This window comes from Struthio camelus, chromosome 5 (genome assembly GCF_040807025.1).
Source record: "Struthio camelus isolate bStrCam1 chromosome 5, bStrCam1.hap1, whole genome shotgun sequence".
In the NCBI taxonomy this organism is placed as follows: domain Eukaryota; kingdom Metazoa; phylum Chordata; class Aves; order Struthioniformes; family Struthionidae; genus Struthio; species Struthio camelus.
In genome coordinates, this window is record NC_090946.1 from 66,752,657 (window position 1) to 66,767,585 (window position 14,929).

The following is a 14,929-nucleotide window of genomic DNA, read 5'->3' on the forward strand; positions in this document are numbered from 1 at the left end:
TCAGGTAACACCTCACTGTGAGTATGTGTTTCTTAAGGCACCAAGCCTTCCCCAAGCAGAGCAAAGGGCACTGAGCATCCAGCTCTGGGGCTGGGCTCCACATCACAGGCCTTTATTGGCTCTAGTGCTAAATAACTGACCTGGGAAACTGGGGAATTGAACATACACTTTCCAGGTCCCAACCAGTGTTTTCCTCTCACAGGAGGCACTGCATCGTCACACACATTTGACAACCCCTCTCAAGCTGAAAAGCCACCAGTAGAGAACACCATAGTGCCAGAGCCCAGATCAGCACAATCCCGCCTTTGTAACAATGTGACAATTGTCTGCAATTCATCAAGTAGGCACCTGCCTGCGAAAGGCTTGTTTCTGGTCCCCCCATCCTCTCCAGTGTGGTTGCGATGGCACACAGGGCACAAAGCTGAGCAAAGCACAGGGCAGTGTGCTGGGTAGGACTGGACTGCTAACTGGACTGCCCTCGGTGACATAGCGTGAGAATTACCTTTTGATTATGCAGAAGGTGAGAGAACTACCTTTTCCTCAGCTGGTACCACAGCCTTGTGTTCAGACAGTCCACTGGAAGACAAATTATGCTTGATTTTCCTTCTTTTGAAAAAGCGTGAAATAGCAGCAGGGGCACAGTCACCCCTGACTCTGACTAAGTTCCACATTTAAGTGCAAACTGGGCTGGATTACTTGAGTTAGTCAATATACTCTCGCTCTTTCTCAAAAAAAAAAAAAAAGAGCAACCATTGGTCTTTTGGTTAAGGCATAAGAACAAGAATAAAAAGATCTAAAATCCTTTTTCCTTCGTTCACCTCTGCCTCCTGGGAGGACCTAAGTTAAATCAGTTCATCCTAATGTTTTCCCACTTGTAAATGCATGTGATATTTCTCTTCAGTCTTTAAGTGGTGCTGAGGGCTCAACTCAATTGTATTTGAAAGGTGATACTGTTTCATAAATAGGAATTATCAAGGCTCAGTCCACAGATTAGAAACCTTTAAAAGGCACCCCCCCCTACAAACAAACAAACTACTGCACAACCAATACAGGACAAAGTTAGAAGGACAACCAAAGGCAAGCTAAGCTGTACAGCAAGTCTTTTAAAGGAGAAAATAAGAACATGCTTAAAGAGCTGGGGAAGGCAAGCAATTTTGTTGCCTGATGTGTTAGAGAAATGATTCAAGAACGGTTTATCCACATGAAAATATGACCCCAGCAATTCTGTCCAGGTCAGTGAGCTGAGGGGCAACGTGCTCTACCTCCAAAGGGACAGCCAGCACACCAAAGCCCTGCAAGGTTTCATTTACTCTGGGTAACTTACATTATCAGCTTCACTAAGACTTAAAAGCAGCATTTAGAGTGACTGAATACATCATTCTGGCTCCTCTTCTGCCCTCCTCCTGTAGCCCCCTCTCTTCTTCTGAACATCCTTGCACAAGACTGCCTGCACAGATCTCACCTTCTACGTTTATGACTGTGGACAAAGCCAGGTTCATGCAGAAGAAAGGGCAAAGCACAATTCACACTGAGAAGGCCGTCATGCAACAGTCCTTAAGTGAATCTTGTTATAGAACCATGTTCTGATAGTGGTAACACTGAAATCGCTTCTGACTGAAAACAGGATTTTCACTGTTTTTTTTTCTTCCAAAACCATGTATTTTTGATAGAAAATGTAATTTTCCTTTCATATATTACAACGGATAGGTAAATATTTGGATGAAAAATGAAAGTCACAAGGTGTGACTAGAGTTGCGCTTTTCTCCTTGTATGCTGGACCTTTCCCACGGGGCAGAATCACTGAGCAGTGATTCTCCCCCAAGGGCCTCCCAGGGCCAGGCAGCTGAGGGGAATCATTGCAGCTCTAGCCTAGCTCAGAATCCCAGCCCAAAGAGGAGAATGACAGCTGCAAATGTAAACTGCAACTTTTGCGAGGCATTAAACCTCCTGTTTTGACTGCAGTCTTTCATGTTTTGGGAAGATAAGTCAGAATTTTCCACTGAATGAAACACTTCTGTTTCAGCAACAATTTCTACAAGCAAATTTGTTTTCTCATTTTTCCCTCTTCCCCTCCCCTACCAAAATGCTTCAAAGGATTTCAGCCAGAACTGTAAATTGTTGCCTACATTTTCTTTCCTTATTCTTCTCTGTAGACCACTGTGATTCCCCTTTCTACTTTTTGCATACATATTTTCCATTAGAAAATCAAATGTTTGGAGTTGCTCTGGTCTTTATTTTTGTGACATAAGGCTGCAAGAGCAGAATGGTACCAACACTGTATTTGGTTCCTTTAGCATAAATCAGAAGCCCCAACAACTACATGGAAGAAACTCAGAAACGTCTCATGTCTCCTCTTTGTACCTCTGTTTAGTCTCTGCAAAGTGTAAAATGCTACTATATTGAACACCAGTATGTGTAATATGTCGGCATTTGGGACTCAGCTGTGCTTCACACCAGCTCTGCAGAGCCCCAACTAGCTCTGGGTGCAAGGCACCAGCACTCAAGTCGGCAGTTCAGGCAGAAAGAGTAGCGCTGCTGGTTTTCACCCACAGTTCCCCACTGCCTTCCTCCAGCTTCCTGGAGATTCCTGCGCTCAGCTGCTCATCATTGCTTGCTGCATGGACACGTTGTTGACACTAGCTGAGCTCATTCAGGTTGAAGAGGGATGATCACGCTCACAGACCTTGCTCCTATCCCTCTGCTCTCCTTCTCCACTGGGCAAAGCAGTTTTGCAGCCGCACTCTTCTTGGAAAACCTCTCTTGGGGAGGACACGCAGCAGCTGCTTTTGTCATTGGAGCAATTCAAAGGAGATGCAGCAAAAGTGAGAAGAAGGTCCTTTACCTGATTTATCATCGGCCACAGTCACTTTGGAGCTGTAGTTTTCCCTCAGTTGCAGCAGCCAGAATCTGTAGAGAGAAAGTAGGCTTGACCCTCCTAAAGCTTTTGCTTGTTAACTTGGCAAGGGGGAGGGAGGAAAGAGGAGAGCAGGGTGAGGCAAGGAGGACCATTGTGATCCTGAACTTGTGACTGGCCTCTCTACATGGAATAAATAGCTTTGCTGAGGACTGAAAATACCTTGCTCAGCAGCGAAATTTCACATCTCAGGCAATGAAACAAAGCAGTAATCGCTTCTTGGGCAGCGCAGTTTGTCTAACCGGTTATGCCACATTTTGATCTTCTTTGCCAATATAGGATCATGCAAGCAACCACTCATTTTCTGTTTTCTGCATGAAGGGACTGTTTCTCCTTTAATGGATTATTGGCAGAAGCTGGTAGGTATGAAATCCCAAGACTGCTCCATGATGTGAAAAGATATAAGTTAAAAGAAGAAACAGATTTTTCCAGGCTCGGTAATACTGTTTGTTTTTAGTGCGAGTCTCAGGAGAAAGCCAGGGTTATTTGTAGAAAGCTTGTGTTAATGTTGAGTAGGTTCCCTTTCACTCCCCTGTTACCAAGCCTATTTCCAGAAATAACCACGTTTTACAATGTGCTGTAGCTACATTCCAGGTTGATATACAGGAATCAATATGCTTCTGAGTCAAAGAAGAGTTTAATGATGTTATTAAGAAACCGCTGTTTGAATGCTGGCTTTACCAACAGGGAAATGGAGATATAATCAGGCTTCAGTACCATGATCAGTAGGTTACATCTGGATGGATGCCTTGAACTGTCCCTTTCCCTCAAAGGTCAAGACAACTGTCATGATCTAAGATTTGGTCTTCCCTTCCCTTAGAATAATAGCTTGCACAGTTCAGCATGGGATATATTGATGACCTGAAAAACGTCGAGATAAAAGTGCGTAATGCAGAAACGCAGAAAAGACGTTACTTATAAAATGTTTGCTATGTGACAAAGGTATCCATAGTAGAGCAGAACGTACTTATTGCCTTATGCAGTTGAAGTAATTGTGCTTTTCTTAAGGCTGCTGATTTTAAGGGGTTAACTGACTCTGGTCATACATAAATTCTATTTCATAAACTGAATAACAACTACAGTAAAAACATATATATTCAAAAATATTAAGGGAGCGCAATCCTCAGCAGTAATTAAGCAACAGCAGGAAAGAAAAGGTGTATGAGAGTGTTAATGGTGGTAATGTTAATCCACCCTTCTGAAAACCTGCAGAAGCTTTGCAGTTAGACACACGCAGTAAACAGACTGCTACCAATGGGACTGGGGAAGTTTACGTGCATCACCTCATAATCCTGACTTCCTTGGTAAAATTAGTCACAGGGATAAGCCTCTTCCTTCCAGACCTCAGCATTACCAGCTTCCAAGGTGGCCAAAATAGCTAAGCGAAGATGTAGCTTTTGGATACCCTGGAAAATAGCAGTGAGATGCCAAACACAGCAAATACCACAGTTTTAAGGATTGCCTTCCTAGAGGACTAGGAAGCCTGGGCAGAAACACCAGTCGACCTGGAATCAGCCAAATTAACATAAAATAAAATAATGTATTTACCAGCAATATAGGCAAATGTTCTAAAAAATACATGGAAATGAAACGCTAACCATTCACAATTTTTTACCCTGCAGTTTCCATCTTTTCCAAACAAATCCTTAAGATTGGAGTAGAGTAGTTTCTCTGACTGTGCAGCACCCATATAATAAACTGATATTTACAACCTTGTGGTTGAGGCTCCAGCTCTCACAAAATCTGTGTCCTTACGCTGTGTTCACAGAAAGGGATCTAGATTTGCGGACTCATCTTTCACAAGCTCCAGCCCTTCTCTAAGAAGAGGTCAGACCTAAACCTTTCCTGTTCCTGAATCTTTCAGTCCCAGACAGCCCTGGTTAGGTCAGCTCTCCTCTGCCGCAGCCACTGTCCTCCTGCTGCCAAAATGCTGCTGCACCACAAGCAGGGCGGGCAGCAATCACCTGCCTGGCTGGCAACCAGCATCCTCCGGTGCTTGTCTGAGCCTCCTTCCTCCCCGACCAACGTGAGGTGAGGCCCAACACCCCCTCCAGCCAGGTGGCAAAAACATTCACATCCATGGCAAAGTTTTTTCATGTGAACTTCGGTTCCATTTAATATGAGAGTCATCCCTCATGGAATCACATAGCTGGGAATAACGCCTGCAGTTCATTACTGACACTTGGTCAAGTCCAGATGTGATAAGAGACAATCAGTTTGCAGTGACTGCTCCCCGGCTTTATCTTTGAGCAGCACTGTGACAAAGGGTCTTGTAAGTTTGCATTAGTTAAAGAGGGAGCAAAAATCAATCGCAAACAAGACTTTAATCTCTACTCCAGTGGCTCTCTCTTCTACAAATACATGTCAGTCTTAGATCACTTCAGATCGCTTTGGGGATGTTGCAGACTTTCCAGGTAAGGCATAAAACGAATGGTAGATGGGTGTGTCTCTTCCTGGACAGGGGCTTGGGAAGGGCTGACTGCAAGTAGAAATCAGAATGGAAGAGACTCCTCAGCACTGAAATCCAGAGCTGCAGGGATTTAAGCCTCCTGGTGACCCCAGCCTGCCTGCTGGAAGCCCCAGCTTCTGTGGCAGCCAGCAAAACTGTGTGTCCGCCCTTCAGCTGCAACAGTTCACAACTTGCCATGCTAGCACAAACCCCTTCATCAGCTTTTTCAGCTGAAAGATGGCATTGCAGCACTGGAAGTCAGCATATGGTCGGTCCTTTCCAGGACCATCTGGCAGGGAGCTGGGTAGAGGTGGTGGCTGTTGGTGGATTCACTAGAGCCCTCTGGCTCTTCTGGCCACCCTGTTTGCTCAAAAGAAGGTACGATTTATGGGACAGAGGTGTCTCTGGCCACTGGGACCCACCACAAACCTCCATCGAAAAACCATCAGCCCAGTCCGGGTCTCATCTCCTCACGTCCGATAAATTTGCAGTGAACTTGAGGCAATTGGACAGACTGTAGCCACAGCACAAGCGCTCCTGATGCCTGCCCTGGGGCTGATGGGCTTCGATGCTCCATGGGGCAGTACGCTGGCAGGCCTGCCCCAGGGCCTGTATTTCAGGAGCCTCTTGCAGCTGCTCTGGGAACTGACAGATGTTATTAGCAGTGGAACTGACAAGAGTATCAGTTTCATCAAGCCATTCCAAGGACTGCAGAGGTTTCAGCTTGCTGGAAATTCTGAAAAATGTTGGTTTCCACCCAATTTGGATCAAAATTAGGCTTAAAAAAACCCAGCAATTTCCCATGAACTCCCACTTTTTGGTTGGCTCGCTTTACTACCTGCATGCACAGTGCTTAATGCAAGAGGGTCCTTACCTTGGACAGAGGTCAAAGAGTTATAGTAATATATATAATACCAAGCCCAAGATACAAGACACAAATACAGATTTGCCTCAAACTAAGCAATCCAAACCTTGTAACATACTTTTGAAACTTAATCTTTAGCTCACTCGGCATTAGAGCAATGGGGTCAAACAATTAAAACTACATATTTTTTAAAGGAAGACTGATTTTGTTAAATGAAAATAAAAAACTGTCAAGAATCTTAAAATCCCAAACAAAATTCTGAATAACGTCTATCAATTTAACTACTTAATGGGAAAAGCAGCAAGAAGACTGTGTTTTATTTTGACACTAATACAAAGATACTGACGGGTGGGACAGCAATATGATGAAGCTATATCCATTTCCAAATCTGTCTACTTAAAACAAAAAAGTAAAGTTTGTGCTCATGAAGTAAGACCTTCGTGCTCAAGAGTTTTTTTCTGCCAGATGCAGAGTTCTGTGTACAACAGCCATATCCTTTCTACCCAAAACATAATCTCCAGGGACAAGAGAAAGAGAAGGAAAGGAATAGGAAGAGGGAAGAATCAGTCCCTCCAAGTACACCAGACACTAATATCTTCCTGCTTCAAAGATTGTCCCAATCTTTAATTTCTAGGATCAATGAGAGATCCTCCTAGAGCGCTGATTAACCCACATCTGCCTGCTGTCAAGTTCTTTCTCAACAGCTGTTTCTGACTGCTATTGCACACTGGACTACTGCCGCAATACAGAATGGCAATTCCCACATTTCAGAGACCAGCCTACTACAGAACAATGCAAACGGCGGCATGCCCTCAGCAACTGCAGAACCGACACATGCAAATCTCATTGAACCAAGATATTTATCACATCAACATTACAGGATTGAACATGCAGAAGATTTGCCTTTCCCAGTTGAAGTGTCTTTGTGTTACTTGACTGTCACTTAATGAATGTCTTGTTCTCAGTGTTAGAGAATTAAATCTGGATAGTGTTTGATGTTATGGATTGAATTAAATCCAGCCTAGTTTTGATTATAATTCTCCCCTCCTTTTTAGGAATGTGAGGAAGAATCTTACATTTTAAGTAGAGCTCTTGCCCTAAGATCTGGGGAAATTACTGGAAACTTTGAACACATACAGGAGAGAAGCACTGAATTACTTAATACCAGGAAGAGAAATTCATAAAACTGAGTATGATCTTCCTGGCTTTCCAGGACTGCAGTGTGCAACTAAATGAAGAAGTGTGAATCCCGAAACTATTGCTTGCTAGAAAATGGGAGGATTTGTCAGATGAAAGCACACTGTGTACTTGTTCTGTTTGTTATATGCTGCTTTTAGCCTGGCTTGTGTGCTGTTTTTGTTGTTGTTGTTGTTGTCAATATTTACAGGAAGAGCAAGAAATTAAAGGGGCAGCATTCCCCACTGTCTTTCATGACAGCACCTAATGCCCCAGGGCGATGCAGGGAGTTGGTCAGAGTGCCCATCCCTACAGTGTTTCCCCTGGTTTGTTCCAGCACCCTGTGCTGTACTTTTGCAGGCACCAGCAGTACTTGGTGTGAACTGGAGTCCAGCTCCTCCAGCTCCCCGGGGGAAGCCCAAAGGAAGGTAGCAATGCCTCCTCTGGGTCATGCCTGTGGATGTTCACCCCTGAAATGTGCTTGGCAAGCAGAACGCAGTCCTTACACACCTCTGGCCCTGTTGCCTCATGCAAGATCTGCACACAGCTGACCAGGTTAAACAGAGTCCTGGTTTCTGCCTGTGTGACCATCCCAATTAGGTGTCTACAGGCGTCCCACAAGAGGTGTCTGATGAAGCCACTTAATAACAAATATGTGGAGGGTTAAAATATTCTTGCTTCAGGCAGGAGCCATGTGGGGAAGACAATCCAGAACTGAGGTGTCTGGACAACTTTGCAACAATAACATGTGAATTTGTTCATCTGACTGATCACAAAATCCCAGGCCCAGTAGTCAAGATTCATTATCTGTCTGCTTGCTTCATGCCAGCACTTTTGTCTAGAACCTTTGCAGCTGCCTTTGCCCTGCCTCACTACGGTACAGCTAAAGGAGCACTGTGAACATCTTTGTCTGGGACCAAATAAACACAGAACATCAACATGAGTGCACAAGAACAAAATGAATGCAAATGTTTAGGATCTAAGTGAGGCTGAAATGTAATCAGTTCTTCTATCTGCTTCTTTTTTGCTGAGATAAATGACTTGCAGCCAAAAAAGGGGGGAGGGGAAGGCAAGTAGAGTTGTGGGGAGCAAGAGAGGCAAGGCAAATATCTAATCCAAATATCCACGAGCCACGAAGAGGCACATTTACAGATATAAACTTTACCTGTAACACCTCTTGCCAAAGTTATCGAAGGAGGGAGTTTACTACACTGTCAGTAGTCATCCTGGTCAGAGGTCACTATGTTTCCCATCCAGCATAACTTGGGGCAAAAGGTGCAGAGGCCTAGCATTTTCCTCTTGGAGTGGGGAGCATGTCCAACAGTCAGCTCAGCCTTCCTCCTTCCCCGGTACAGAGGAGCTTTGCAAGTGCATCTGTGCCATCTAGTGTCTGTTCTTCATCATTATCAAAATGTCCCATTTAGAGCAGCCCCCTGTCGGGACAGCCTGCAGAAGAAAAGAGATACCGGAAAGTAATTACTTGGCTTAATTACTAATAATTTTAGCTGGGTAAACATACACCTGAGAGGGAACACGCACAAACTCTACTCCTTCCTTAACCATGTGCTCATCAAGTCATTAAACACCAGGGAGAGACGAACACAGGTAAGTTATTCTTTCTGCCTATCTCTTTTCCCGTTACCTCCAAAAAAGTAAGTGCTGCAGTTTTGCCCTCTGGAAACTATGCAAAGAAGTTCATCTCAAAATGTAAGTACTGAAAATTCCCTCAATGTCTTCTGAGCGCTTCAAAGCACTTGGATGTTTCCCTCTGGAGAGAAAAAACAAAGATCCATTAAAACAGATCGCGGAGTTGTTATCAGAGGTAAATCAAACATGAAGTGCCTTAATGTGGTGTTAGCCTTTTCTCTAACTAATGATTCTGTACTTAATCACAGCTTTTGTAGCCCTCTATTCAGAGGGATCTGCAAGAGCAATGTTTCCCTTGTTCACATTCTTATAGCAAACTTAAGATCTTCAGTACAAGAGGCTAAAATTGCATGTGACAGGAAGAGAGCAAAGAACAAAAGGAGTCATCAATAGTGCTGGTTCCTTCTCCAGAAGAGAATTTTGTAAGGATCATCTACCTGTTTTCATCTGAGAAGTCACTGTATTCCACAACACAGAGGAAGGTAAAAAAACCCAAAGAATCGCCCCCAAGCCCACCAATTCCTGTTAGGAATTTTACTGTTGATGTTTAACCCAGACACAAGGCTCTTTAAAAGTTTTTCCAAGTCAATAGAAATAACAATCATCGTATCTGACATTGCATCTACACGGCTTCAGAAGGTGCTTAAAAGACTAAAGATAAGGATTACCTATCTCAAAGAGCAAAATCTCTTCCTGATGTTTGCAGAAGATGGGCATACTCTCTGAAACATGGGGCTTGCTGTCTCCTGCTGGAGACAGGACACTGGCCCAGGCAGGCCTTTGATCTAACCAGAGAAGCTGCCCTAGCGCTTTACATAACATATGCAAAACACAGCAGTCACCTGCTAAGTAAAACTCCTGGAAGTAGCACTGACATTTTGATGGGAACCTATAAAGCATATCAAGGCCACCAGTTGTAATAGACTAAACATCTTTAATGCCATGTGTCACTTTTAGTACAGCTGCAAAAGCTGCAGACAGTGTGGCCAGGCTCCTGTGTTTAAAGACAGAGCCATTGAACATGTTTACCGCCATGCGTATGTGTAGCAGGGGTGCCGAAGATTAGCACTCCTGCCTGACGCCCCTCCAGGTGATGTCGCAGTGCGCCTGGTAGCTGCAGTTCCATTTTAGAAGGTGCCAGATGGATCAGCCACTTAACCAGCTTCACCCTCCAGTGAAACCAGCTGAGGAGAAACACTCAGTTGTAGAAAACGGGAGAGAATGTGGGTAAAGGTAATGCTCTCAGAAACTAGCAATACCCAGGAAACTTTCCTACTTCTACTAGAACTGTGTGACACTATACTGAGCCGAGCTAAAAAAAAAAAAAGTCCAAGAAACGCTCCTCTCTTTTGTTTTCCATCAGGTTTTGTCATAAGTCTTCCCCAGGTTTAGCCCTCTTCCAAACGATCCACTCTGACACAGCTGCCGGCAGGGGCCAGCAGCGGCCAATGCTGAGGAGGACAGCCTGCGGACAACCTCAGACACACAGGTATCACTGAAGAGAGGGAGGACAGGAAGAGCAGGTGTTTTACTCCACTACACAGCAAGGTATTCTAGCTGGCCAGGAGATGAAATGTGGCAGTTTTCAATCAATATAAACAACTCTTGTGTTAACTGTGCATTAACAGGAAGAAGCACCACGCTTAGGTGTCTATTAACTTACCTTAACGTGGTCCTAGGTGCTCGGAAGAAGGGCTTTAGAAGAGTCTCTTTCCAAAGATGAGGTGGCAGACACATACGGAGAATTCTGCTTGGAAGAGAAAGATAGCAAAGAGAAACGTGCCACCTGGACTAGGATTACCTGGCTGGAAAGGCCTGGATTCAAACAGCACTGTCCTACTTCGAATTAAGAAAAAAATCATGGAAACGAGACATTTTAACAATTTAAGTATTGGCTCTATTTTTATTTCTATGAAATAAATTAGTAGTTATTGTGAGCATTTGCCATCTTTTATGAACTCTCCTCTTTTTCTGAATCACTGAAATGCAACTATGCCTGGCAAGAGTTGGCTTCGGTGCAATAGCTGAAGAAATAGATACGGAAAATTCTAAAAGCTTCAACAGTAAAAGAAACATAGGGTTTTATAGGGATATGTATACAACCAGGATAGGAATCAATGAGAAATGGAGTAACAACTCATGCTCTATTATTGTGATAATGCCCAGAGAAGTGGGGCAGAAAGGTGGGTGATAACTACAGGCAATGGAGAGGGGACTTTGAGGTATAAGACGCTGAAGCAGAACTGAAAAGATAACACTGCTCTTCCCTTCATCTTATCATATTTCATTTTTCTCTTGCAAGAAGGAGATAAGATTCCACGAGAAGAATAACCACTGCTCATGCACGTCATCGCTCTGGATCAAGTTTTGAACACGGCATATATCCGTAAGAGACCTCTGTACAAAGTGGACACTAGAGTGAATCACCATAACTGCTTAGCCCTCAATTTACTGACTGCTGTGATGTGCTGTGCAGAACACACTTTATCATCTGGCAGCAAGGTGAATTCATTTACTCAGAATGCAGTGCTTACTACAGAAAAACGTACTGTCAGATTTGCCCGTAAACAGACAAAGCAGAGAGAAGACTTGTTCATTTTTCACAGCAATAGTATGCTTTTGAAGTTGAAAGTTTCCTTCTAATGCCTGAACGATCATGGCATTTTTGTGCAAGGGGCACACAAGCCCAAAGCCTGAAATACATCACTGACCAAATAAAGACAGAATCTTCCAGTGTTTTAATCAGGAAAGATGATTGTCTATGCCACTGATACAATGCAGTCTGCAGAACTCCCCTCAGCAGGTGTTTTAAAATGACAGATGAGTTGACACTCAAACGGGCATCAGGCCTATGGGACTTGGAAAATCTTCTGGTCCACGTCTGTAAAGCAACTAGTGCACAAGGGGCCAGTCGGCAGCTGGCAATCTAGCTGTCTTAACGCTGGAGCCACTAGCTAATGAGAGCTGCCAGGAACTGGCAAGCACCGCTTGAAAAGCTGTCACCTGAGTCCTGATCTCTCCCCACACTTCAAGGTGTTTAATCAATTGCTTTTAAATTAGTGTTTACTTTTCAAAATAACTCTCCTGAAAAGTTATGTTGGTAGCTTAAAAACAAAGCAGAGGGAGAACACATAGTTCTATCAATCACTAGGTTGCAGAAAGATTTTCTTCTTTTTTTTAAACTCCCTCCACCTCCACTTAGGTCACTTGGTGCAGCAAAGTGCATTTGTCATCCTTGTGTGTACCTGGGCATTATGCCTATGTTGGGGAAACGTTGCCATATATTCGAGAGCCTGACTTGCTTTTCAAAGCGTATAAAATGGTTATAAATATAAGCAAGCTAAAGACTTATTTATGGCATTGCTTGCCCCAGCAGGGAACCCGTGCCGTGTGGTTGTTTGTTCTTGCACCCTTAGCCCAGCCGTGGGAGGCTTTAATTCATTGTGAACTGAATTCTGGTCTGATCTCCCATATATGAGGAACAGTTACATTAAAGCACACAAATAACAATAACAAAAACAGCTTCCACTGACAAATAGTAGACAGCCTTTTTTCAGTCAGACCTCAGTAATTTTAATGCTACGGGGAGCCCTGCAAGAGGCAGTTTCCTCTTTCTAGACTTTTTTAAAAATAATAAGACACTGCAGTATAATGGAGAACGAAGGCATTTTCTTGAAGGCAAACAGAGAGCAGCCCCTGGCTATTGCTAACACCCAGGCTTTTGTGTACAGAAAAGTCTCCTGAGATAAACGGAGGTGCCATTTTCTAATTAAACAGTTACTGACAAACATTACTCAGGGTTTATTTTTGTGCTGTCATTGATCATAATTTATACAGAAAAAATTAACTTGAAACTTCACCTTGCTATCCTGGTTTTTATCCTCCAAACATCAAGCCTTGATTCCCCTCTTTTTTTCCTTTTTTTTTTTTTCCCCACTGAACCAGTAATCCGTGTTGTCTTTGGGGTGGGGAATAGAGAGAAGAAAGGTAAGTATTCAATGTCCTGTGTTTCAAAGCTTAAAGGAAGGTGTTCTACTTTAGTAGAGATCTAGCTGAGATTGACCATTAAGCTTTTCTTGTTTCCTTTGAAAAACATCATGACACCATGTTTCAACTAGTGTTTATTTATTATTTGGTAAATAAATACTCAGTTTCTTGAATGAAAGAGACAAATAGCTCGCTGTGCATTTACTTGCTGCTCTTTGCTACTCAAAGGCCTCTGTAGCAGATAGGCAGCAGTGGGAATGGTGTTTCATGACCCATTCTGACAGATCTGGTCCCCGGGGAATACCTGTACTTTTGAAACGTACCAAGAAGCAGGAGGAAAAAAGAGTGGAGCCTGGTGGCACAGGGCTGGACCTCTGGTCACCCAAGATCTCCTGCCTGCTCTCCTGATACCCTTAGTGAGTAATTTTGGAAAAGGAGTAGAGAACATGTTTTTCCATTTATAAAACAAATCTAATGACACTTTCCTCTATATATTGTTCCTTTTAGAAAAGTTGAGGCATTTACAAATTCTTCTGAAATGCGTCTTAATCTTCTTCATACATATATACTCTCCAAAGAAATAAAACTTACATAGCTTATATAACATGGAATATATGCATGCATACATCTAGCATTTATGAAGCAGTAACACTTTACTGTTAGCACTGTTAAAATAAATATATTCTAAATATTTATACAATTAATAACTATTTTTAGCTAATGACAGTACTTGGTGTTGTAGTGTTGCCTAAAAACTAGGTAACACTGTGTGTGTGTGCGCACATAGGTCCATGTGTGCCCATGTGTGCATACATATAGAAATGAATGAGCTACTAGAAAATGGACTTTGGAGGAAAAACTATTATTAAGAAGGAGACACACTTTCCAATCATGCTTATACATGTATATATATATCCAAGGATTAACATTTTTTCCAGCTAGAACTTAGATCATAAGAATCCAAGGAACCAAATAAAAAATTGCTAAGAAATATTTCAGAAAATTTAATTCTCAAATTTTTAAACTTGTCAAGAAAACCTCACATTGGGAGGTCATCTGTGAACTGAGAGGACAGAAACAACCTCACCTGATCTGGGTTAGAAACAACATTGTAGGAAATAGTCTGAAATGGCTGGAAAACAGATCGACAGCGGCACTCTCCTTATGCTTTGGCTAGCCTTGCACCTCAGAGCATAGTTAGCACCAGTACTGGTGCAGAAACCTAATAGGGTTGCATTCCTGTCAATATTAAAATTGCTTATACTGGTGTAGCTATTCCCATAAGGGAAGGAAAATAAACTCTACTCTTATGGGCAAATCTAGATTATATAAATGCAATTATATCAATAACAATAAAGAATATCACACATCTAATTGGTCTAAGTGGTACAAAAGGCTGTATATTTCACAATACTCTCTCCTTTTTGAACCCAGGATTTGGGTCTGCGTTATGGTGCTGCAGCTCTCACCTATAGAAATTAGGCAATTTGTACCATCTTGAGTTGGTTGCTCTGGAAACAAGCTACAATTTCACGCAGCTTAACAGCAAGAGCTGCTGAACTCCAAGACAAACAAGTGTGTCAGCTCTGTTCACATGTTTTCTGAGGCCAATGAACTGCAGAGTCACAGGTTTCATTATTTTCCTATTTCTTATCCATTCTATGAGGCTAGCCCCATGAAGAGCTTTTGAGTGACTTGAGAAAACACTGAAGCCCGTTAAGTACCTTTCACAAAAGAGAGCTGGAATAGGAAACCTCACATGGGCCAGAAAAATGGTATCAGACAACATCTGCCTTTGTAACAGAAGGGGGAGGAGGGAAGGAAACTACAAAAGGCTACAGAGTCAGCACCACTTCCCAAAGCAGCACTTTGTTGTCTCTTCCCTCCTTTC

At 42.9% G+C, this 14,929-nt stretch overlaps 1 long non-coding RNA gene across 1 annotated transcript in view; it reads right to left on the reverse strand.

The window, feature by feature from the left end:
* Positions 1–10,893, reverse strand: part of LOC138067515 (uncharacterized) — a 36,131-nt gene extending 25,238 nt beyond the window's left edge. The window contains exons 1-3 of the long non-coding RNA XR_011141634.1: positions 10,715–10,893; positions 9,047–9,172; positions 8,570–8,850 (exon numbers count right to left, since the gene is read on the reverse strand). This is a non-coding gene — a long non-coding RNA (uncharacterized lncRNA). The remainder of the gene's footprint in view (positions 1–8,569; positions 8,851–9,046; positions 9,173–10,714) is intronic.
* Positions 10,894–14,929: the final 4,036 nt, after the last annotated feature.